A 23,033-nucleotide genomic window follows, 5' to 3' on the forward strand; every position below is an offset into this window, starting at 1 on the left:
GCCATTGGGCGAATGCAGACTTGAATGCTGGGTGGCCAAACTGCCACACAGGGATATTTTTGCTGTTTCCCTCCCATCTAACATAACCTGAGTCCACAGCCTAGAAATCAAAGACTGAGAAAGACCCATTATCTTACCTGGTCCATCCGCCTGATAAAGGCAGAATTGTTCCCTATGGTGCTTTCATTGTTGATTTGTCCAGTTTTGAAATAACTCCAGCAATAGGGCTCCCTTTCCCTTGGGAGATCAGTCCACAGTCTTACTGAGCCATCTCATCTGTAGGAAGATTTTCCTACTAGCCAACCTAAGTTTACCATTGCTCAGCAAACATTAAAGACAGGCAGGGGGCTGTTTGATTGGTGATTGTCACAGTTTAATGAATCTGTATATAGGGAATGTTCAACTATCAGAGTTGTCCATAACAACTCCTTATCAAAGATTCCTGTCCACAGTAATGTCCATATTAACATACAGTGTTTATTAGGCATGCTCCAGAGAGGCAGCAAGGAATTCACCTTCCATTAAAGGAAAATCCACTGGGGAGCCTAAATAGGTTGACATGGACCCTTCATACATAATTCACCTTTTGCTCTGTGAAACTGATTTTCATGGTCATGTCTTTGGGCCTAGCTCGCAACTCGCTTGCATCTTGCACGGTCACTTACACAGGGCAAATTGGATGTAAAATGCTGATTTGGTACCACCTGGTGCTCCTTTTGCACAGGTATAAATGACTACACAGGCTGCAAGGCAGTGGAGAATCAGGGCCTCCATGACTAAATATAGACATGGAAGATGGAAAGAGCCGAGGTCCACCAATGCCTTGCACTTGCACAGAAAAAACAGTCAGGTGTGATCTCCCTGTTTATACTAACGAATTATCCTTATTCAGTGCATAGAGGAAAGGGAGTAAAAACCTAGAAGATATATTGGCAGGGATCTAAGACCTAGCAAATGTTTTGGCTCTTAAATACCCACACATGATGTCTCTTGGCTGCCAGTTCTCATGTGGTTGTTTGGATGGCCTTGAGCCTGCTCATAACTTTGGCTGTCTCTTGCCCTTGGGTATAGGTGGCATGCGACCATAGGTTTAAACAAGCTGCTTGCATAACAACAAAGGCACTGCCTTTGCAAGAAGTATCCCCACCTCCTAGCCCCAATTCCTGCATGTGAGCAGGAATTGCAACCGTTCAGTGTATCATCCCATTTATACCCCCACGCCAAAACTTACGGAAAGGTCTCTCTCGACAGTGTTGCTGCATCACTTCCAGTTGCTTGGAGAGCTGTTGTGAATCGATGAGTCTCTTCTGGCAGTTTTGCATTTCTCCAAGGGCTCAGGTTTCTCATCACAGAAATGATTCCTGTCTGTGTGATGGGAAAGAGCTTGCGACTGACACACACACTTTCATATACAATATCCCATTCAACAATACTACAGTAAAAGAATGCTAGGGTGGCAAGTAAAGCACTCAAAGCTGCCCTGCAACCTTAACTCAGCCCCCTTGTGTGTATGCCCTCTTTAATCACACTGTCCTGTATTATTTTTCCCAAAGAAACCCTGCCTTGTTTGGTTTGCAGAATGACTGGTGCTCAGGGAACAAGGCAGCTAGTTGATAGCTCCTTTTGTCCTCATTGGTGAACGTGTGGTCCCATGCCTCGTGCTTTTACTGCACACCTGTGCAGAGAATGAGGCAAGTGTGATATGCACACCAACCTCATTCACACTGTACCATACAACTGGGGCAGTGAACAAGGCAGGCAGCTTTGAAACCTCAACCAATTTGCTACACGATTTACTTCAGAGACCTGCCTGATTCCACAATCAACTCAACTGATCATAGATCACAACCAGGGCTGGCAAGTTATATGGGCCCAGTGTGCCTGGGCTACAGCAAATTCAGGGCCCGGGGACCTGGCTCCACCAATGTTCAGAGTCAGGTCTCTCCCCCAGCCTCTCCTGCTGCCCGGTGCACCGCCCCCAGAGCATCCCCGGGCCCCACCTGCCACCCCCATGAACCTCCCTCAAAATGTCCCTGCCTGCCCTGGGCAATGGGCGGCTGCCCAGCTGCTCCACGCTGTGCTCCCTTGTTGGAGCGGCGCTGGAGGCAGGCTGAGGTGGCGCCTGTGCCACCACCTGCAGAGGGAGGAAGGGAGGAGGTGCAGACATGATGGCAACCCTCCCGCCCCCGGCATCCACCACAGGGGAAGTGAGGGGGCTTCCTGGAGCTGAGAGGGGCCCGGCCCCTAGGAGCACATCCAGTGACGGTGCCGGGTGAGTGTGCTGGGGGCGGGGAAGGGGGCTCCTCTCCCAGAGCTCGCTGTTGCCATGGGGGAGAGGGCGGGTGGGGGGACTGTGGAGTCCTCCTCTCTGACCCCAGGGCAGCCTGCCTGCATCCCACCCCAGCCCCACTCCACCCCAGAGCCTGCATGCCCAGCCAGAGCCCTCACCCCCCGCACCCCACCCTCTGCCCCAGCCCTGAGCCCCCCTCCCACACCCCAAATCCCTTGGCCCCACCCCATTAATTTTGTTATGTGCACCAATATGCAGGTGTGGAGGGGTGGACTTGGACCCGTTCTGAGCACCACCAAATATTATACAAACATGCCACCCCAATCACAACCATCTACTCATCAGACCTGAAGTGCCATGTTCCACTTCATTGATCCCTCATCCACATCCAATAAATCTTGAGACATCCTCTATTCAACAGAGATTTCCACACCTTTAAAGCACATGCATCGTCAAGGGCACATTGATGGAGTTTTAGTTTTTTTATTTAGCATAATCCAGTATGCACATGTGAAATGCTACATTTAAACCATGATAACTACATCAAATCTAATCTAATTTTCACTGGACCAGTGAAAGGCATTTATGCTATAGGGCCCAAATTAGGCTCTGATTTATGGATGTTAGAAAGAAACTTTCCTTGCAGGCAGGCAATTCCATAACAGTCTCCTGCAGGGTTTCTTGCACCTTCCTGTAACACAGCTGGTACTGGCCACCAGGGCCAGATTTAGGGGAAATGGCACCCTAGGTGCTTGTATTTTGGCATCCCTGGTCCCCACAGAAACCCCTGGCTCCCCACCCCTCCATCATCCCAGACTCTGCTGCGTCCCCCAGGTGCTTAATTTGTATTGAAATTAAGCACTGACTGGGCAGCCAGAGAGTAGCAGCTGCAGGCAGGGCACCCAGCTCTGAAGGCAACACTGCCACCAGCAGCAACACAGAAGTAAGGCTGGCATAATATATGGTGTATTGCCACCCTTATTTCTGCGCTACTGCTGGTGGCACTGCTGCCTTCAGAGTTGGGCGCCCGGCCAGCCGCCACCGCTTTCCGACCGCCCAGCTCTGAAGCCAAAAGAACTGAGAACTGCTAAGTTACAAGAAATTTGTTCACATTGTGTCACGTCATGTGATTTGGGCAAAAAACATTTCAACCTCAAAAGGCTATACAGAACCACAGATCTTTCTGTACATCATAAAAGATGCCACTTCCTAGAGCTAGTCTCTTATAACTGCTCTATTCGGCTAGTTTAATACAATGCCACGAGAAAGGATCATTTATAGATCGGCTTTCCTTCTTGCTGGTCTGTTATTGCAGAGTTAATATTTTAAAACAAAGAGGATAAAGACTTATTTTACCTGTTTTGTTTTTGTACTTGTAACTTTAAAAGTGGGACGTAAGTACAGTAACTCCTTGCTTAATGTTTTAGTTATGTTCCTGAAAAATGCGACTTTAAGCAAACCGATGTGTGACAGGGTCAGGCCAGATGGCTACAGGAGCGTGTTAGAAGGCAGTTATATTAGTCCCAGATTAAGTAGATCCCTTTTCCTTGGGTAAGGTAACCAGGGCAGTTCCAGAACAAGCAGGAACTTGCTGGAACCAACTAAGGCAGGCAAGCTAATTAGGACACCTGGCGCCAATTAAGAAGAAATTACTAGAATCAGTTAGGACAGGCTGGCTAATCAGGGCACCTGAGTTAAAAAGGACTTCACCTCAGTTTTTACTGTGCATACGAGGAGCTGGGAGCAAGAGGCACTAGGAGCTGAGAGTGAGAAGACATATTGCTGGAAGACTGAGGAGTACAAGCATTATCAGACACCAGGAGAAAAGTCCTGTGGTGAGGGTAAAGAAGATGTTGGGAGGAGGCCATAGGGAAGTAGCCCAGGGATTTGTAGCCTTTGTGCAGCTGTACCAGGAGGCACTCTAGACAGCTTCAGTCCACGGGGCCCTGGGCTGGAACCCAGAGTCGAGGGCAGGCCCGAGTTTCCCCCAAACCTCCCAACTCCTAATCAGACACAGGAGGAACTGACCTGGACTGTGGCTTCTACCAGAGGGGAAGGTCTCTGGGCTGTTTCCTGACTCACATGGTGAATCTCTGAGGCGAGCAAATCCGCCAATAAATGCAGGACCCACCAAGGTAGAGGAGGAACTTTGTCACAGATGTTAAGTGAATCCAATTTCCCCATAAGAATTAATGTAAATGGGGAGGTTAGGTTCCAGGGAAAAAATTTTCACCAGACAAAAAACTATATATTATATAGATATACACACAGTATATGTTTTAAACAAGCAATTTAATACTGTCCACAGCTATGATGATTGTGAAGCTTGGTTGAGGAGGTGAAGGTAGAGGGTGGAAGAGGGAGGGATATTTCCCAGGGGATGCCTTACTGCTAGATAGACTGTTAAATGCCCATCAGGTCCAGACAGTATTTGGTCCTGCCAGGAGGGCAGGAGACAGGACTTGATGACCTCTCATGGTCCCTTCCAGTCCTAGAATCTATGAATCTATGCTAAATGATGAACTAGCACTTGGCTGAGCCATCAAGGGTTAACACATTGTTGTTAATGTAGCCTCTCACACAAGGCAGCATGAACATGAGGGAGGGGAGACAGCATAGCAGACAGAGACAGACACACACCTTGTGTGTGGGAGAGAGAGAGATGCACACTGCCCCTTTAAGTAAGCTGACCCCCTCTTAAGTGCATTGTCTTTTTAAGTGGATCAGGAAGTTGAGACAGCAGCTGCTGCCCCAAACTCTCTCTGTCTTTCTCAGTCAGTGTCCCCTCCCTGCTCTGTATGGAGAAGGGGTAAGTGGGGTGCAGGAGCAGGGGGACACCCTGACATTAGCCCCCCCACCCCCCGCACAGCAAGCAGGAGTCTCTGGGAGCAGCTCCAAGGCAGAGGGCAGGAGCAGCATATGGCAGTGGGGGGGAGGGACAGCTGAACTGCCAATTGCTAGCCTGCGGGGCGGCTGCAGCACAGAGAACTTAGGGGAGCTGATAGGGGGGCTGTTGGTCCATCCTGGTTACAAGCCCCCACCAGCTAGCTGCAATGGGCTGCTCTTCCTGCAAGCAGTGGACAAAGCAGGCAGCTGCCAAATGAAGTTGGAAGGAAGCATTGCACAACTTTAAACAAGCATGTTCTGTAATTGATCAGCAACGAAACTATGTTAACCGGGACAACTTTAAGTGGGGAGTTACTATAATCTAAAACAGAAGCACACGCTTTCACACGTTCCAGTAAAATAGGATGGACGCTGCTTCATCTACTACAAGAATTTCCACTGTCTATAGCTGTGGAATTGGAGTCTCAAGAAATTAGGGCTTAAAAAACATATTCACAATAACCAGTCAAACAGAATACAGAACACACAGCACTTGCTTTGCCAGGGTTCTGCTGTTATAATTGTATAACTTAGCAACCACAGAGCAATTTCTCTGTTGGCTAAAAAATAAAAAGCAATAATAAAATATATAAACAAGTACAAAAACCATAGCATAAGTGGTATAAATTTTGGACTTGGACATACACTGTCTGCTGTTAAACAATGTTTACAAAAATAATAATTTGATTAGGCTAATCAGTATTGCAAAATCAATTCCAGTGCTTATTCTGAAGAAATTATCTTTATTAGGAATTAATTTGTAGGGAAATTCCTCCTGTGCAAACCCATACATTCTAGCTTTAACGACATTACACATCTTCAATGTCTGTGTCAGAATCGGCAAGAAAACATGCTCTCTCACACAACACATGCTATATATATAGCCAACAGGAGTCTGCCATATGTGATTGTTACTTCAGGATACAAAGACTGTATGGTAGAACATAGAATCATTCTTTATCCCTCGTGACAGCAACAAAACATTACAATGTTTGCAGACAAATCAACACAAATATAGTGCTGCTCCAAAACTCTCAACTGCTAAACTACAGCAGGAGCTGGGGACAGATCCTGCAACTTTCATGAGTTTAATGGGATTAAGCATATGTGTAAGGACTCCTGGCAGAGTAAAGGTTTCAGGATCAAATCTTTGGCTCCTGCTGATAGGTTGCTGCATGCTCCCAAGAATAAAATAAGGGAAGGAGAAAACCCAGGCAGACAGAGGGGAAGATGGACCCATCTTGTATCAGTGCAGAGAAACTGAGAGACAGCAGTCACTGATAAAATTGAAAGTGATTTCAGGCATCAAATCTGAGACATATGTCTGAAAATATTTGTAAAATACACAATAACAATACTCCCCTAACCCCTGCATTTCCCCTCCTGTGCCCCTTCCCCCTTAAGCCCTCCTACGCCCATGCGGGGGAACAGAGGAATGTTTGGAGGGGAGGGGGGTGAGCAGCAATGCCAGGTGCTCTGAGTCACCACTCACACTCCCACCCCAAACGATCCTCCGAGGGGAGGAAGCAGGGAGAAATCTGGGTGCTCCTGCACACGTCGCCTCTGTGAGTGCTCCCCCCCAAACTCTGCTCATGTGCGGCACTCGTGTGTGTATATCTGTGCTGCACACGGCATTCCCCCGACCACATCAGCCACCCCTAAGGCCAGCCCTGCTGGCTACAGCCAGAGACAGGTCCGGTTGTGACTCAGACCTGTGGTCCATCTATTGTCCTAGGACCTAGGGACTAAGTGCCAGATTTTAAAAAGGTATTTTGGGCCCTAAGGATGCAGATAGCTGCTATATGGATTTTCAAAAGCATTTAGCATCTTCAGGAGCTAATTACCTTTAAAAAGTTGGCCCCAAGTGCTGGCCAAGTTTTCTGTTTATATTATCCCAATGTGTTAGAGCTGTTAATACAAAACACGGCCACAGCAGAAATTATTTTTCACTCCTTATGTGCTTGAAAATGGTTGAACCATTTTCGGTAAAACTTTCTGAAAAAGCTCATTCCCTGACTGACATAAAGTGTGTCAAAGTTCAGGCCAAAAAGGTGAAACTTTGAGAAAGTTGTAAGCCACAAAGTGACCCTTCACAACGGAAACACATAAGCAACTTTAACAATAGGCATTGCTCAAGTGTCATTTGTTACAGAGCTATATGTGTTTACACACACATACCTGCATAACATGCATAGCATTTCTTGGCGGGCTCTGAGTTGGTGAGTATTTTTTTTTTTAACATGAATGTTTCAATACCTTTCGCTTTGCCTTCCCTGCATTTATATGTAACAAGCATTAATGTCGCATTTTGGCTGGGGCAGTGGTTTGTGGCAGTTTTCTGAGCCTTCTAGGGGGTGTCTGATGTGGGTTATTTAAAAAAAAAATCTATTCCTTTGAAAGTGCCTCAGCTTGATCTCACCTGCAGCTTCTCTTCTGCCTACCTGTGAATGTTCTCAGGCAATACCATCCAGATGATTGGAAATTTGCATACATTTGGAATTAGAGCAGTTGCTGATGGGGCTTTGCGCTCAGCCCAACGAGAGTGGAGGGAGAGTACCGTACTCGAGTTCTGATTTGTGTGAATAAGGTGGGACATTGTAGGGGGTCCTGGCCCTGCTCCTTTAGGACGATAATCTCCCTATCTCCATTCATCTCCTTCCAAACTTCAGCTTCATGTTATTAAACAGGGGGTGCCATGGAAAAAGTGGCCTGCGTAAAGCAATAAAGGGAAAATCTGGATAGGGAGGAAAGAGGGGATTTGGAGGGAGTGGCAACTGGATTTTAGAGGATTTCCTTTCTCCCTCCCTCCCCCTTCTTTGCTCCAGAGTCAAATTCTTCCCCCACCACCAAACACACTGATGACACATCACTCCCTACGAAAAGGACCACACAGATCTTCTCCTCAATTACTGGCACCCTCTCCCCCTACAGAGCCCCTCCCACCAGTCATTACTGGTTCCCCCAGAAACACAGATCCTCTGTCTCCATCAATATAGTGTCCCTCCCACATACCCATATTAACTGAAAGGAGAGGGATCAGTGTGTATCTCCTACTCTGTTAATCCTGGGGTCACTCCCACTCAGATACCCTCACTCCATTCCCCCATTAATACTGGAGTCCCAGTCATACACCAACCACACCAGTTGTGGGGGGTCCCCAACTCCATTAAAAAAAAAGCCACCTTCAGATTCTGCTTCAGCTCTCTGAGCTTCAGGTTCCTCTCCAGTTGCTCCTTTCCCTGACTCTTGTCTTAGTTCTATCTGAGGCCAAGAAGGGTGGCGGCTCAGAAGAACGGCCATATTGGGTCAGACCAAGGGTCCATCTGGCCCAGTATCCGGTCTTCCGACAGTGGCCAATGCCACGTACTTCAGAGGGAATGAACAGAACAGGTAATCACCAAGTGATCCATCCCCAGCTCTTCACTCCCACCCTGAGGTCATCCTGGACTTTCTTACATGCAGCACTGAGAGTTGGAGAGCAGAGAACAAGACGGAGTACTCCCAGAGTGCTCCCATCCCAGCCCTTTACCAAGGAAAGGGAGCTCTGCCTGCTCCATGAGCTGAAGGAGCAAGATATCTCTCAGCTCAGGCAGCAGCTCTGATTGGCAGCTTTTCCCCGGAAGACAGGGGAGAGGAGAAGGCATCCCTACCACCCTACGCCTAGAGGAGACTCTGGAGATCCCATAGAGTTGGCAGCCCTGCGTTTGTAATGCCAGGGGTGACTCAGATTTGCCTGCTGGGCGGGCTGTTTCCCCCGTTTTAGTCCATGACTGTTTCCATGCTGAGTTCTTGGTTCCTCGGCTGCTGGGTTGTTTCCTCTCAAATTGTCATTGATTGTATTTATTTGCCACGTTCCCCCACAGCGCAGGAAGTTGCTGGTGAGAGATGGCATGTGACTCTGGCACAGGAACTTCCTGCCATGAGACCCAGAGCAGATTCCTTCTGAAGAGCAGGTTGGGTGCTGCGGGCAGGCAGTTGGGGTGAGGGAGGCTGGCTCAACTGTCTGGTGGAAATGCTCTTCAAACACATTGTGGGGAGGGGCTCGGAGAGGATGGGAACATAGGGTGGGCTCATTTCACAGAAGGAGAGAGCTGTGCTAGTGTGAGCCATGGGTGAGAAGGATTTGGGGGTGGTGGGGATGTAGACGTTTGCTCACCCTTGATACCTCCCAGTAATTTAGTGAGGATATTTATATTCATCCTTAAGGTCCTACAGGATAAGACAGGAATCCTGCAAGTGAGGCTGAAAGATCCAAGATGGCCTCGTCTCAGCAGTGAGTCAGAGGGAGAGCAGCAGCCAGCACTGTGACATGAATCTGCTTGCTGCCCACCAGCCACCTGCTTGCATGGACTCAGCTGGGAGGAAGATCAAGCACTCACAAGGGGGAGGAAGACTGTCCCACTCTCCCAGCTGTGATCTCGAAGAGTCCACCTAGGATGGGCTGGAAGTAACACATTATCTGGCAGGATCTGGAGTTTTTTGATGGTGCGGACCCTATTTAATCAGCCCTTGCAAGCGGCACTGGAATGCAGACTCTTCAAAGAATGTTGTGGATTGCTAGTCACCAAGACAAGGCTCCAGTGTGAAGACCAACAGAGGCTCAAAGACCCCATAGAGTGGGCTGCTTAGGAAAAGGCTCCTTGGGCAGCAAGTCTGATACTCTTCTTCACTAAGAAAACTAACGGAGGAGAGGGAGGTGCAGACTTTAGGAAACCCCAAGTGTCCCTATAAGACAGGATCAATTCCAGCAAGCAAGTCAGAAAGTCAAATTGCTCACCTCGGATCAAAGTGTTTAGTAGAAAGTATGGTGTGACCTTGCAATGCTGTAAGTGAAATCAAATCCCACATTAGACAGAAGCCCCAGAACACAAGCTAACCTCCGACAAAACCCAAAGTGCCCAATTCAGATCTGGTGTAAGTGAATGCACTTTCACTAGAACAGTCCTCTAGCTCTCTACTGCTTTAGGAGAGTTTTCTGTTCTTTGATTCCTATAGATTGTCCACTCCACAAAGGGCTTTCGCCCAGGTCTTGCACAGGGATTCAGTAATTTCCCCTTAGTATCTGAAGTGCTTTGGGATCAAATTTGATATATTAATATTATTGTACTTTTAAAACATCCCTACGGAAACACAACAGAATTCATTGCAAAGTATAGGAATGGTTATCTTGAGACAGATTTTTTAATGTAGTACCAGTTGATTATTTCTCCCTGAAGTCATAACATGTAGATGATATGCCAACACTAAAATCTAAAGATGGTGGTGAAGTTGATAGAATAGAATATATATATATTCTATATCTATTACACACACACACACACACACCCTGTCAGTTTCACCTGTGTACCTTTGAAAAAATTGTATACAAAATTATTTGAAGAAAAAAAGAACCACTTTAATATGAAATTAGCTTGCAAGGCCATACTTAACTTGATGGTTGTTCTCTCTCTGTAATGCACCTGCATCCCTCCTTGATGGGAGGAGGTTCTCATTATCCTGCAGACAACATCACATGTAACAGGGTCAGTCACCTCCCAAACACCCCCTCATGGCCTAGGGTGGCAGTGCACCCTGCCTCACTTTCCCCTTCCCTCGGGCTCCTTAATAACTCCACAAAGGAGTGTGTCCAATAACAACACCCCTTCTTACAGTCTGGTTTAACAACATAAATAAAGTCTCTTCTCCCCCAGTCTCACACTTGTCACAGCCCCTCCTCCCTGGGGTCTCTCCATCTTCAAGCTGGGCACAATTTTTCAGCCCTCTCCAGGCTCTGGTCAGCCTCTCCCCTCAGCCCACCCTGAGTTCCTTCAAACACCCCCTGCTCTCTTCGGAGTACCCACTCTTAGGCCTTCCTATCTGTAGTCTTTCCCTGCTCCTTATCTCTGCAGGAACTCCTGGGCCTTTCTTACCTGGTGATTCCCCCCACACACACTTATCGCGTCCAAGTGGGCCTCTGCGTCTAAACCCTTCTACCAAGCCAAACATCTCATGCTCTCCGCAGCCTCTGCTACAACTTCCTCTCCCAGTTCCCCAAAAGAGACCAGCTGCCCACTATCTGTCCCCCTTGCAAGGCTACTCATGAGGCACAGTTGTGCTAGACCAGCTGCCTCTTAAAGGGTCCAATCCACCCTGTGACATTGCGGGGAATGAAATGATATAATTAGGGCTTGAGGGGGGCATTTAGACCCCCTGGCACTGGGTTAGCAGAAGCCAGCAGCTTCTGTAATTCTCTCTAGACCAAAGAACCAGTTTATGGCAGAAATAATCACCTTCTAGCATACCAGCACCCTTCATCTTAATTTTAAAATGTTGACACCTGCAAAAAAGAAAGAAAGTGCCTCACTCCAGGTCACCCAATGAGGCATTAAGAGTATCCATGGATATTTTTGCAGATAAAACCTGCTGGTTCACCTTGTTGGTATTTGAGGCCATTTTCTTTATGTATTCACCAGCACTCGGGTGTGCACATTTTTATTTGCAAGAATAGTCAAGGAAAACAAAAGCATCCTGCACATGTGCAAGAATGAATGCCTGCGAGAGTACACATGCTAGAAGCACTCATACTTAGGAGGTGGAGACAGAGAACATTTTCCCCATCCTGCAAAGATTTTTGAGATTTCAAACATCCTGCATCAGGACAACCATTCAACCCTTTCAAAGTTTCTTGTGAAAAAACAGAGAGGAGACCTATCCCAGAATAGCCCACAGCTCAGTAGCTGGAGCACTCACCTGAAACATGGGAGATACAGGTTCAAGTCTCTGCTATGAATCAGGTAGAGGTGGGACTGAACCTGGGTTTCTCACTTCATAGCTAATTGGTCTAGCACTGAACTATTGGCTATTCTCTTTCCCTTATGCTCTGACTTTGATCAGAAATTCCATCCCGGACCTGAGATCCCTTTCCCAATGAGAGTTTCACCAAAAATGGTATGTTACCACCAAAAGCTTTGCTTTCACTGAATAAGCATTTCTGAGAAAGAAAAAAAAAGTTTTGTCAACAAATTCCTGACCAGTTCTACTCACATCTCTGTTCTGCACAGTGGATTCAGACAGTTACCAATTCTCATGGATATTTTGTAAACAGAAGGGATTCCCAACTATTTCTAAATCTGAAGTTATCCAGTCAGGGAACGGAACTATTGCTGTGTGACTGCAGTAATCAATCATCTGGCTCAGATAACAAATAGCCAATGACCGAGTGACCATTGCTTGAAACAATGTTCGGTTAAAACTCATTCATGCTAATAATCCACCAAACAATTATGAACATTGAACAAACTTGTACAAATCATGATCTGCTTGTGGATAGTTTTCGAACAAAAAATTAGCTGTAATGATGAATGTACCAAGTTCTGCTTTGTACCTTGGCATCTGCTTCCTGTGTGATTTCATAGTTAAACTACCTGTTTACTGACAAAAACAACTGTCTACTCCTGTTAGCCTGCTGAGCCAACGTATCTCTAGAGGAATGAGCTGGATTCTGTTCTGATCTGCAAAATAGCCGGCTAAGTTCTGATTGCAGAGCTCTATTAGTTGTGGTAATGCAGAAGTAGAAAAATACATAGCTTGATTTTCAAATCCCAGGCTGTGTGTTTGCAGGACTGGAAATTAGAAAAATAATCATTTGACACAAACTGAGAAAAATTGATGGCAGAAGCCATTAAATAAACACAGAATGTCTTAATGGTTTTCTAAGATGGCTGCCCTTTGCAATTTGGTTTTCATGTTCCACATTCCCCAGCTTGAAGGACACAAAAAATCCCATCCTTAGTTCAAAGAGGAAAACACAAGGGACAACCCTAGGATGGGTGGGTCATCATCAGGATTTGAACCCAAGACCTTCAGCAGAGACTTCTACCATGTGAGTTAAAGGAGTAACACCATTATCAGAGGTAGACTGTTATCCTCTAAGACTATAGCTACAGTGGAGCTGGAAGTTGTAATTTCCTGCTTGGGTAGACTTATCCACAGTAGCTCTGATCAAGCTAGCTTACTAAAAATAGAAGCGTAGTTGCAGCTGCATGAGGGGCTAGCTGCCAAATCTGTCCTAGGGTTTCACACAGGATTGTACTTGTGCTGCTCAGCTACACTTCCATTTTTAGCATGTTAGTTTGTGAGAGCTAGTGCAGGTACGTCCCCTGAAGCTGGAATTTACACCTTCTAGCTGTAGTGCAGACGTATCCTTTGTGAACCAGCCACTAGAGGAGGGACATCATACATGCTGTGCAAGTGTGCTACAGAAGCATAGACTTTCCCCATGGGCAACAAAACAGTGACTCATTGGTCAAACTAGCACTGTGTCGTGATGTTGCATTGCTAAATTGGAACCTTGCAGTTTTTTGTCTCACATTCTTAGTATCCTAAAGGTGTCAGCTGTTAATGTTTCCTTCCCCAAATCCAGCAAATTGACCCTTGATCAATAGGGATGTTTAAGAACAGAGAGCCCAACCCTGCAAGGTCTCCTTGCAGAGACCTCCTGTGGAAGACTACAAGAGCTCAGCACACCGAGTGCTTGGCGGATGAGGCCCACATGTGGTATGGATGAATTATGGTGTGCCTAAGTCACAGCAGTTGCCAGAATACCTGGGGCAGTGAGGGAAGAGATGTATTTAAATTCTAAATAAGCTGTTGTGCAAAAGTTATGAGCTGAGTTTATAGACCTACTGCTGGCATTACAGTCACTGCACACAGCCTGGCCTCATAATGGGGAATTTTAGCTCCAACCATTTAGTACTTGAGGTGGTTATTGTTTATTGAAATGGAATGGCTGTCAGTTCAAATTACATTTATGGAGCACTGTCTGGTTTTATTGTGTTATTAATTTCTCTGCGCTGCAGTCACATCACAAAAATTCCAGGGCCTGCCTCTCTTTCACTGCCAGCCGGTCTTTATTTATCGTTTCAACTTTTTTTAAAAAAAATTATGATTTTACTTTTCACCAAGACAAAGAGTTGGGCCATTAACCACCTTTTGGGTGAGGACGTATGCACCAGTCTCCTACAAAAGACACGTCTCAGAGCAAGGAGCTCTAAGCAGGGGCGGCTCTATGTATTTTGCTGCCTCAAGCATGGCAGTCAGGCAACTTTCGGCAGCGCGCCTGCGGGAGGTCCGCCGGTCCTGTGCCTTCAGCACACCTGCCACCGAATTGCCACCAAAGCTGAGGGACCAGCGGACCTCCCGTAGGCATGCCACCAAAGGCAGCCTGACTGCTGCCCTCACGGCGACCGGCAGGCCGCCCCCTCAGCTTGCCGCCCCTGGTACACTGGTGCCTGGAGCCACCCCTGGCTCTAGGGTACTTGTTTATGTGTATTACAACAGCATCTAAAGTCTCTGTCTGCGATCAGGGCCCCGGGAAGCTAGACGCAGTACAAACACAGAGCAGGAGACAGCCTTTTCGCCAAAGAATCTAAACAGACAAGGCAGACAGGGGAAGTGATATTACAGCCCCATTTTACAGGAACTGAGATGCAGGGACTTGTCCAAGCTCCCATAGGAAATGTGGGCTGTGGCAGAGCTGTGAATTGGACCCAGTGGTCCTGAGTCCCAGTTTAGTGCCCTAATCACAAACTCCCTATGCATACATGGGCATGGTCCTCTTCACCTCACCACAGGGCATTGTGTACTGCAGAGGCTTCTGCTAGGCCCTTGTTGATTTTATTTTTAGTCCCTTTGTGACTCAGTTCCTTATTTTAACTTTCCTTTCTTCTGAGTCAGGCATCTCTACTTCCTGAGGCCTTGGCTACACTGCAAGTTTCTCGCTCAGGGGTGTGAAAAAAACACCCCCCTGAGCGTTGCAAGATACAGCGCTGTAAAGCGCCAGTGTAAACAGTGCCCCAGCGCTGGGAGCGCGGCTCCCAGCACTGTAAGCTAATCCCCACGGGGAGGTGGAGTACGTGCAGCGCTGGGAGAGCTGGCGCCGCGACCACACTCACACTTCAAAGCGCTGCTGTGGCAGCGCTCCCGCGGCAGCGCTTTGAAGTTTCGAGTGTAGCCAAGCCCTCAGTGACCAGCACCAGACCAGGCTCTTTATCCCGAGATGCAGAACAGTGATCCCAACCACTTGGGGTCCTTAAAGATCCCATGGCATTTTTGCAACAATAAGAGAGTTAGCTCTTGTATCCTTATGGGCGATAATATTCTGCCTACCTGAATTCCCTCTGCACGTTCCCTAGGATGGGGCATTCTTCTTCATTCTCTCACCTAAACTGCTGTAGTTCATTGTTAAATAATGCCGTGTTCCTTCCCACAGATGGCTACGTAACCTCAGTGGCAGAGTGGATGTCATCTCCCTCCTCTCAGAGCTGGTCTACTAGGAGATATTGTAACAACCGAACCTATTACTGTAGCCTTCATCACTGCAGCCCAAATGCTGCTGGCAACCTATGGGGCAGAGCCGCCACATCTCCATTTTGTGAAGACTAAAATGGCTGTAAGTTAATAGGGGCCTCTGCCCCCAGTCTAGGCTGCAGGACCCGTCCATTGGTATTTTCTTTGTGCTGTATGAGGAGCTAATGCTCATTTTTCTCCTGTTTCCTTAGCAGTCAAAACACGACTCCCAGGTGGACTGAGAGGAATTGGCCCTCAGCAAAGAAAGCCCCGAGCTTTGTAAAGGCAGGTTTGGAATAGTCTGGACCCTCCCCCGCCCCTGGCTTTGACAGAAATAGAACTTAAGTTCTCTGGAAGACACCAGGCAGCCTTCTTCTCATCCCTTGGGACTGAGGCCCTATGCATGCCACACATTTAGTCTTAAAACCATCTGTAATCACAATCATGACACTACAATGGGGGTATGTTCCTTTTATTGCGCTTATTCCTAGCATGGCCCTGTGCCAGGAAACTTGAAGAAAATTGAATTAAAAGTTCTGCATTCCTGGCCACTACCAAGACCTTTCTATTCCTTCCCCCGAATGGAAAATGTTTGCTGTATGCAAAGAACCTCCCTTCTGTCTAATTTTAGAAACAGAGTATGTTTGTCCTGGCTTCCAGCTGTCTCATACTCAGTAAGTCCCATATAGGCAGGCCCTGTGAAAGTTCCAAACTTGCTGGCTTTCTTTCCCTCTCCCCTTTTGAAACCCAGTACGAGAGGCTTATTTAAAAAACCTCTCATGGGAGTTTTATGTGAAAGGACATTTGATTATTAGCAATTTAAAACTGGTTGCATATTTATAAAGAAATTGTGTCTTGGCTCCAGCTCCACTAAACTGAACTTAAATTCTGTTTTGTTGTGTTAGCTTTTAAATAGCTGCAATGTGAGTTTCAATAATACTAAGACCATGAACACTCCTAACTGGTATGAATTGGAGAAAATGGATGCTCCATCTACAGTATCTGTCTAAAACAACGAGGAGTCCTTGTGGCACCTTAAAGACTAGCAAATTTATTTGGGCATAAGCTTTCATGGGCTAGAACCCACTTCATCAGATGCATGGAGTGGAAAATACAGTAACAGGTATAAATACACAGCACATGAAAAGATGGGTGTTACCTTACCAAGTGGGAGGTCAGTCTAATGAGAGAATTCAATTAACAGTAGGATACCAAAGGAGGAAAAAATCACTTTTGTAGTGGTAATGAGAGTGGCCCATTTCAAACAGAAGGTGTGAGTAACAGTAGGGGGAAATTAGTATGGCTACTTACCAATGGACTGGAGACTGAAATCTTCTAGCCATAAGCATAAACCGCTACCAGTATAGCATGGCTGGCCATGCACATTTATCACAGTGGCATGTGAATGCCTACAGAGTTAAGAATTCAGGTTTGCGAAATCTAGATGTCTTGAAGTCACAGGCTCAGAAACCACAGGACCTTGTAATCTTCTGAGGCTGATCATTAGCATCTCATGCTATTTACTAATGAGGTGCCTTTCCAGCAATGCCCTGAAACCAGAGGACCTGTCATCTCAGATCAAGCCTTGATACCTCTTTTTGCAGGAGTAGGTTTTTACTCTGGTGGCCAGAAATTTCCCCTCCTGCCCCTGGCGCAGGGCTGCCCGGGGGGGTGGGGGTGGGGGCAAGTGGGGCAATTTGCCCCAGGCCCCGGAGCCCATGAGAGTTTTTCGGGGCCCCTGGAGCAGGGTCCTTCACTCGCTCCGGGGGCCCCGGAAAACTCTTCCGTTCCGGGTCTTCGGCAGCGGGGGGTCCTTCCGCTCCGGGGCAGAAGGACCCCCCCGCCGCCGAATTACCGCCGAAGCGGGACCCACCGCCGAAGTGCCAGGTCTTCAGCAGTAATTCGGTGGCGGGGGGGCCCCTGCCGCAGGTCTTCGGGGCACTTTGGCGGCAGGTCTGTATAAAAAAAAAAACCCAAGGAGAGACATTACAGCCTGTCCTAGGTTCTGCTGCTAGCAGCTGGTTACATTGGATGATGTACAGGAGTTCTTTAGCACATTCATTTTCAGCCCCTCAGGAAGCTCTCAGTAACTCACCATGAGCTCTCTTTGTTCTGTGTTTGTACAGCACCTAGCACAGTGGGGTCCAAGACTAGGCCTCCTAAATCCTTGAGGAGGCCACTTAGGAATCTGGGGCAAAATCAGTACTTGGTCCTGCTAGTGAAGGCAGAGGGCTGGACTCAATGACCTTTCAGGGTCCCTTCCAGTTCTATGAGATAATAATTTGAGATATACCTATTTATTTAAATGCTGCTGCAATACAAATAATAAATAACAACAACAACGGTAATCTGATCCCAAAAGGAAAAAATTCCGGGTGATCCTGTGGTATAAATAGGGAGATTGCTTAGTTCAGTGATTAGAGTGAGGGGTGGGAGGGGGAGCTGCAGGACTCCACAGTTCTGCCACTGACACACGGAGTCAGTGAACACCTCTGGCCCTGTTTACACCTCTATAACATGGAGAGCAAAACTACCTTGCAAAAGTGTTTGTTGAAATGATTGTTTCTAAAGCACGTTGATGTCCTTGGATGAAAGGCGCCTTCTGTAAGTGCAATGTTTAATTTCCACTGCACCTAACTGAGCCGCAGATTGCAATTTTTCAGGTCAAACTTGAGCCTCCATGCCAGGCACCCCGCCGATCTTGGGTATGGCTGGTCCAGATTCAAACTTTGCAGCCCAGGCCCATCTGTGTTGTTATTGTTTATTTGTATTACAGCAGGACCTAGGGGCCTTTGTCATCACCAGGGCTTAAATAACTGCATCCGTTTCGTTCCTGAGCATTTCTTTTCTCTAGCTCAAAAGGGCCCGTCTGGAGTTCATCCGAAGGTCAGCACTTCCTCAGCGGGACACATTGTGAAAATGGATTAAGCGGCTAGAAGAATGATTAAAACTGAGAGACGCCCACTTGGAATGAGTCGTCCCCAGAAGCCTAGTGATCCACATTCCTATTGAAATGATGGATATTTATCCTGTCGCTGCTGGCCTCTGCCTGCACAGGGACAGCCTCACTTGTCTGGCATGGGCTTTGAATGCTGCAATTTGGATTAATCAGTGACGGGTATAATAAGCAGGCTCTCCTTGGCAGTACAAATCTGCTATGTGATTCAATAAATACTGTGTCTGTGGTAATGTGAGGAAAAGTCCTTCAAGAATCCCTCGTGGCATCATTTTCCCTGTTCCACTCACAGCAGTCAGTTGTCTGTACGTTATACCTTTGCTTCCTTACTGCCAGACTGTTCCACCTTGACATGCTGAATAGTAACCTACTGTGCAGGCAGGAAGTCCCATTGAAACTAATGAGACTGCTCATGGATTTAGGTTTTAAATGTGAGTGAGGTGGCAGAATCTAGCCCCTTATTATTATTATAGCACCCCAAGGTCCTAAACAGGATGGGGACCCACTGTGCTAGACACTGCACAAACATAGGAAAACACAGGCTAGGACTCCAAGGAGCTTTCAGATTAAGATAGGGTGGCCAGACAGCAAGTGTGAAAAATCGGGATGAGGTGGGAGGTAATAGGCATCTATATAAGACAAAGCCCCAAGTATCAGGACTGTCCCTATAAAATCAGGACATCTGGTCACCCTAGATTAAGAACATTGACAACTAAAATCTGAAAAACTGGAGTTATACTTTCTGCCTTTTCCAGTGACTAAATGCACTTTTCATTTCATAGAACGTGGAGATGGTTGGAAAAATGTCTACTCTCTCTTTGATGGGAAATATTGTTGCTTTCTCAGTGTCCTGTAAGTACTGTACAGCATGTTTGCCGTGTGGTCTGGCTTGCCTTTCTCCCTGAGAAAGACCTTTCTCCTGGAAGGAAAAGAAATTCCTAATGGTATATTCTACCTGGTTTTCCTGAAAAACTGAGATGTAAACTCCAGGCCTTGATCACTTGTGGTCCTTAAAACTCTCAGGGCGTTTTCTGCAGGACTATACACACCTGCCCCTGGAAATTTCCACTGCTTGCATCCGAAGAAGTGGGTATTCACCCACGAAAGCTCATGCTGCAAAACGTCTGTTAGTCTATAAGGTGCCACAGGACTCTTTGCTGCTTCTGCAGGACTAGGGGTGTTGGTTTCAGTATCTTCGACAAATTCCAATATAGGTATAAGGGCTAATTGAAAATTTTCCATCAAACCCACATTTCACAAGCAAAATAGGTTTTTGCCAAAGAAATGTGCATTTCATTGAAAAACCAAACCCCCAAACTCTGCAGTTTGGCAATGCTGCCATGGTGCCTCGTAGGAGCTGCAGTTCAACAGCCTCATGCCCCCAGTCTTCTCTATGGGCCAAGTTCCATGACCAGATTTCAGCTTCCACGAGTCACTATGACTGGGTACGCTGCAGTGACTCTGCAAGAGAGGAGACTGTGGCACACCGTGGTAGCTGCAGCCCAGCCAGGAAACCCAAGCCCACAGGAGAAAACTGAGCCTTGGGGCACCTTTACTATGGTTCCCATGAGACACTGTGGCAGCACTTCCAAATAATAATTTCTGGGTTTTGGCCTAAAGTTTTTGATTTTTTCAGCCAAAAAATTTCAGATTTGGATGTTTGGTCACAAAAAGTCAAAATTTTCCACAGAAGAAAAACCCATTTTCTGACCACTCCTAATAGGTCACCACACTCTTCCTACCTAAAGTTCACCTGAAGAATTACATATGGAGGGGCTGCGATGGTGTTCCCAAGAGCAGAATTTGGACCACTGTATTCATCTATTTATGGGATTTTTCTGCACTTCCTTGATTCAGATGTGCACTGTTAAAAAGCAGCTTCATTTCACCCCAGTGGCTGCTTTTCAGTGGCTAGTAAAGCTTCTTCTTTCTTCCTTTATTATTACTTAATTATTATTATTATTTTATTATAGCTATGCAGCCCTATCACCTTATGCTGTGAACTGAGAAGCTTAATGTCAGGCTGAGTCAGCATTAAACTTCTAAGGGTACAGCCACACAACCAAAAAAACCCACCCCACAGCCACGAGTCTCAGAGCTCAGGTCAGCTGACTCAGGCTTGCAGGGCTTGACCTGTGGAGCTAAAAATAGCAGTGTAGACATGTGGGCTCAGGCTGGAACCCAAGCTTCGAGACCTTCCCCGTCGCCAGGTTTCAAAGACCGGCTCCAGCTTGAGTCCGAATGCCTACACTGGTATTTTTAGCCCTGCAGCATGAGCCCAGTGAGCCTGAGTCAGTTGACGCAGGCTGTGAAACTCACTGCTATGGCTCTTTTTTCTGTTGTGTAGATGTACCCTAAGGTGCTACATCAAATGGTGGTGATGATTCCATAAGCAATATTCTTTCCTATGATTTAGTGCTTAACCAAGGCACCAGCACAGGGCTGTTTTTCAGATGAGCTAACCTGGTCAGTGAAGGTCCTTTTTTTTTTGGTAGGAGTTTAGCCCCTCTGTCCTAACCAAATTCCAGTTTGGGGAATAACATTTTGCCTATTCAATTCTGCAGAATCTAGCTGGAAAAATCTATTTGTCCACTTCATATCCTAAGATGCTCTCTACTCTTGTTGTGCATGATTAATTGCTATGCTTCACCCCAGATGTGGCTGCATTTCAGTGATGGATGAAGCATCCCTCTTCAGTTTGAAAAGTTCTGTGGCTTCCTTCTGGATGCAAAATATTATATGAATAAGATTTTGTTATTAAAAATAATAATCTGGCTAATTTAAATGCAACAACAGTGCAAACAAAAAAAAATAAACTCAAGCTGTGATGAAACATCACAGGGAGAGAATGACAAGCACACCAGCCTTTAGCCTGGCAGATTGTCTCCAGGCATTCAGACAAGAAAATAGCACCGTTAGATGCAAAGGTTCAAGAAATTGAAGAAGCAGATGAGAATTAAGTAACAAACTCATCAAGTGTGCAATAAGAATCTTATTTAATATCACGAGCTTCATCTGTTACAAGCTCTGCTCTTATGTCTGTGATTCTGCACTGGACACCTCTCTCTTCAGTGGCTGTCACCACTGGGGCTGTTTTATGCCCCAGAAATGCTGCCATTGCTGAGATCGGGACTGTTGCAAACTAAGCCTCCTTTTAGGCATCGACTCCCCTCAGTTGGTAGTTAACATCGTAAGGGCCCAGTAGAAAGGAAAAAGAGGCATTGGTCACACTTTTTGGCATGGGCCCGGAAAGTTCCAGGCTGGGCTGGTAAATTTTGCAGCAGCACTGAGTAGTAGTGAAACCCAAGCCTATGAAAGTGTCAGAGCCATCAGTAGAAGGGAGGGAGGAGTGTTTGTCTTGCGTCAGTGTTTCACTTAATTCAATATATTAAGCTGCATAAAAATCATTTCCCACTCAGGCAGAGATCTCTGTCTATGGTGCATTCTTCAGATGAGATTAACTGCTAGCGGAAGCACATTCCATTGAGATGTGACAGCTGGGGAGGTGACACATATTCTGCACAACAGGACTGAGAATTAGCCGTGTTCACTAATGTAACCGACTTCCTCCCTCGCGTGTTTAACAGCGCTACAGAGTCCACAGCTCACAAATTACCAAATCTGTTAGCACACCAGAGTCCCACGCTGATGTTAATAGGCAAATAAAAAAAACAAACCTCCTGAATAATATAGCTCTATAGTTACCTGCCGTGCTTGATATTATAGTTCTCCCTTGGTATCCAGATGTTCTTTGCAGCCAAAGGATTTTTTTGATACAACGTGTATTTTGTAGAGCCAGACTGCCAGGGTTAGCCCTGATATACTAACGGAAGTCAAACAGTTTGTAAAGGTATGTCTACATGGCATAGTAAATCCAGAATCTTGTCACCCACACTTGCAAACCCTTGTGTTTCCAGGCTCCCACTTGAGCAGCCACACTGCATTGCTATGCATGCCACATACTGGTGCAGCCATACTGTGGTGCGCAGACATGAGTCAGGTGCTGCGGCTTCTGGGGGTGTATCCCAGAGTTCTCATCTCCCTGATTAGCTGTAGCCATTCTAGGACTTGATTCATGGTGTATTGTGGGAGAACTTTTCTGTCCACCCCATGGCTCTTGACCCAAAGTGCTCTTAACCTGCACTTGCAAAGTAAAATATCTACTATAAGTGACTTGGCTGTGTGAAACCTTTTAGTGAGAGAAAAAATATAAAATTCCAAACCTCGTCCCAAAATAATGGTTGTAATACTCATGGGAGCTACTCTTGGATCATTGTTTAAGAATCTCCTTTTAATGTTAGCCCACTGTGCATTTGATATGAAAATTTTCTACCAGCACCAGGCCATGGATCCAGAACTGGTGGGTGACCATTTCTTGCTGTCATTTCCCCAAAGGATGCTGGCAAAAACAATGTTCCCAAAATAATTGCCGGCTGTGAGACAATGTGCTTCCCAAATTGCAACTAGGGCTATCAGTGGGACTCATGTGGAGGACAAACTATGGGCACAAGAAGCAAATCAGCACACAGGCCACAGAGTTACTACTGCATCATTACACAGACTTTGGTGGCCACA

The 23,033-nt window shown here is 46.5% G+C and overlaps 2 long non-coding RNA genes across 3 annotated transcripts in view; one reads left to right on the top strand and one right to left on the bottom strand.

Annotated features, from left to right (window-relative positions):
• Positions 1-1,237: 1,237 nt before the first annotated feature.
• The window catches only part of LOC120401552, a 32,548-nt gene continuing 10,752 nt past the window's right edge, over positions 1,238-23,033 (bottom strand). The window contains exon 3 of one of the 2 annotated variants that reach the window (XR_005596534.1): positions 1,238-1,365. This is a non-coding gene — a long non-coding RNA (uncharacterized LOC120401552). Of the gene's footprint in view, positions 1,366-10,546; positions 10,673-23,033 lie in introns of those variants that run through there. The other variant, XR_005596535.1, reaches the window with a different exon arrangement.
• Positions 13,645-15,816, top strand: LOC120401553. The gene is made up of 3 exons (XR_005596536.1): positions 13,645-13,711; positions 15,426-15,605; positions 15,715-15,816. It is a non-coding gene; the product is annotated as an uncharacterized LOC120401553 (long non-coding RNA).

This window comes from Mauremys reevesii, linkage group 3, assembly GCF_016161935.1.
Source record: "Mauremys reevesii isolate NIE-2019 linkage group 3, ASM1616193v1, whole genome shotgun sequence".
NCBI lineage: Eukaryota > Metazoa > Chordata > Testudines > Geoemydidae > Mauremys > Mauremys reevesii.